The following is a 2,980-nucleotide window of genomic DNA, read 5'->3' as shown; positions in this document are numbered from 1 at the left end:
GGAAAGCAGAGATCTGCTTTCTACAGCAACTTTATTAACCTTTATTTACTTGGATTTACATAATTGTTCCAAGGATATGGTACATAGGATATACTGTAGTTAGATAAGCAAGTTATTAAATGTCAAAAATGGAGCTCTCTTCCAGGGAGTGGGCTGCAGTGGACTATACTTGCCTTATGTCTCAGAGCGATAGAAAAACTCATGAATGAAGCCTGGGATCATAAATGGAAGGTTCTTTCTTTTGCAGAAAACTGAGCCTCAGACCCAGGTCAGCCTTGCTGAAGCCTGTCATGCCCCAACTCCACTGACAGAGCTGGAGAACCTTCCCAGATCAGAACACAGATAGTTAAGTTAGGAAACAATCTGCAAGTGGAAATTCGATGGTGTGAAGGCTGAATGTTTACAGAAAGCTTGAGAGGCTGGTTGGCCAGTAAGAGTTTAGACAAGATTGCACTGCTCATATTATCTCTGGCGAAGAATTATTATTATTTTTTACCTCCCAGTCCATTTTGCACTGTTTATAAACTACAGTAAAAATGAATTGTTAGAAAAATACATCTAAAAAGCAAAGACATACAGAATACAAGTCTAACTTTTTCTTTATTATTAATTAAACAGACAGACATAATCTACCAAATTGTTCTAAAAGTTACTACATACTTATTCTCAATTTCTTAACAAGTTTTGTTGTGGATCAGGAGCAAATGGATCAGTGGATCAGTACTCCTATAGTGTACATTTGTGCTTTTATTTAAAACTCAAACAGTTGTGCCTTGAATTTAAGGGGAACTTCTCACTTACATATCAATTAATTTTAAAAAGTATTAATTTTAACATTTTTAACGTGTTTATTTAAAACCCATCAAAGGGATTTCCCTGGTGGTCTAGTAGTTAAGACTCTGCACTTCTACTGCAGGGGCAATGGGTTTGATCCCTGGTTGGCGAACTAAGATTTTGTGTGCTGCTCTGGGTGTGGCTGAAAGAAACAACCCAAAACACCTTTCATGGATGGATTAAATACATGCTATATATGAAATTAAATGAGAGATGTTTCCCTCTCTCAATAGCTTATTGGTTAATAGAGGAGTGAATGTCCCTGGCCGTGATACGGAAGGGAAGGTGGTACACCCAGGAGCACTGTGGGTGTGCTGCCAGGGGACCCAGGGTAAGGAGCATCCCTCCCATCAATGGAGGAGTCAGGCGAGCTCTGGAGGAGGTGGCCTTGAAGCCTTGGGAAGATGCAGGGGCAGGAGTGCTGGAGGAAGGAGTGTCTCTCAAAAACTTTGGCATACTTCTTTTTTACGTTTAAAACATCTCTGTGAGGCTGAGAGATGTTAAGAACCTCCACACAGAAATCGAAGCACAAACATGCAATTGTAAAGCTTGTAGGTGGCATTGAGCAGTTTGTTATGGATTGAATGTATCCCCTCAAAATTCACATATTACAACATGATATACTGCCTCCCAAAGCAATGGCATTAGGAGGGGGGCCTTTGGGAGGTGGTTAGGATTAGATGAGGTTGTGAGAGTGGAGCCCTCAGAACAGGATTAGTGCCTTTTAAGAGTCAAGAGAGGGACTTCCCTGGTGGTCCAGTGGCTAAGACTCTGCACTCATAATGCAGAGGGCCCCGGTTCGAGCCCTGGTCGGGGAAATAGATCCCACATGCTGCAACTAAAAAATCCTGTATGCTGCAATGAAGACTGAAGATCCCACATGCTACAATGAAGACCTGGTGAAGCCAAAAAAATAAAAAAGAGTCAAGAGAGAGTTCGCTCTCTTTCTGCTTTCTATGAGGATACACCCAGGAAGCAGTATTCTGCAACTGGAAGAGGGCTGTCACCAGGACTTCACCATGCTGCCCCTTTGATCTTGGATTTCCAGGCTCCAGAATTTGAGAAATAAGAAAGTGAAAGTCGCTCAGTCGTGTCCAACTCTTTGTGACCCCATGGACTATACAGTCCATGGAATTCTCCAGGCCAGAATACTGGTGTGGGTAGCCTTTTTCTTCTCCAGGGGATCTTCCCACGCCAGGGATCGAATCCAGGTCTCCCACATTGCAGGCAAATTCTTTACCAGCTGAGCCATAAGGGAAGCCCTCAGAAATAAACATCTGTTATTTATAAACCTCCAACCCCCACCCCACCCAGTCTGTGGTACTTTGTTATAGCAACCTTTGAACTAAGACACAGGTTCTCTGGACTATTTAAATCTTTGTTTTTTCAACTGTGAAATGAGCCTAATAACATTAGCCTTGTCCACAGGGTTAGAGATAAATGCCTAAACATTATATTCCTTTATAAATGTACACATACTTATATCACAAAGTTCTGACATATTATCTGATACATAGTAAGAATGCAACAAAATGTGACAATTATTAAATTATTATTAAACAACGGGCCCAGGACCATTTGTCAGCTGAGAACTAGAGCTGTGGTTGAGGTCAGTTTTGGAGGTGAGGGTGGGGATGGAAGGATTCTTCTCAGCATTCCTTTCCCCATTCTTTTGGTTACCTTCCCCTGAGGAACTGTCAGTCACCCAGGGGACTGACATTAAGAACTAAGTTCATTAAGTTCTCATGGGTCTGCTTATCCACTGGCCACAGGGACCACATGTGATCCAGATCTGGCCAACTGTAGTGCCCCATTGCTCTAACCACTGTGAGTGGCTGCAGGATGAACACTGAATTGAAATCTGGACCAATCAGAATCTTTCATTGAGGTTTATCTATAGGCATGTTGCAAGAAAAAAATTACTTCTCTTTCAGGCTTTCTAAGCTTGGCTGAAAATAACTGAGTCTGTTACAAATAGCAGAGCTTAGAGATGGAAAAAGGAGAGGGGGAGAGGGAAGTGAAAATCCCATTAGGTCTCTGAATTTACACCTCAACTTTCCAGTAATTTGAATCAGTACATTCCAAATTTTCTGTCACTTGCACCTCTGACTAATGCAAGGACTAGCTCAGGTTTCCAGATTCTTGT

At 41.9% G+C, this 2,980-nt stretch overlaps 1 non-coding gene across 1 annotated transcript; it reads left to right on the top strand.

Annotated features, from left to right (window-relative positions):
* Positions 1–1,579: 1,579 nt before the first annotated feature.
* On the top strand, positions 1,580–1,652 carry TRNAM-CAU (transfer RNA methionine (anticodon CAU)). The gene has a single exon. It is a non-coding gene; the product is annotated as a tRNA-Met (tRNA).
* The last annotated feature ends 1,328 nt before the right edge of the window (positions 1,653–2,980 follow it).

The sequence above is a fragment of the Dama dama genome, chromosome 23, assembly GCF_033118175.1.
Source record: "Dama dama isolate Ldn47 chromosome 23, ASM3311817v1, whole genome shotgun sequence".
In the NCBI taxonomy this organism is placed as follows: Eukaryota; Metazoa; Chordata; class Mammalia; order Artiodactyla; family Cervidae; genus Dama; species Dama dama.
The sequence above is the reverse complement of the archived record's forward strand: the minus strand, read 5'-3'. Positions and strand labels throughout refer to the sequence as shown.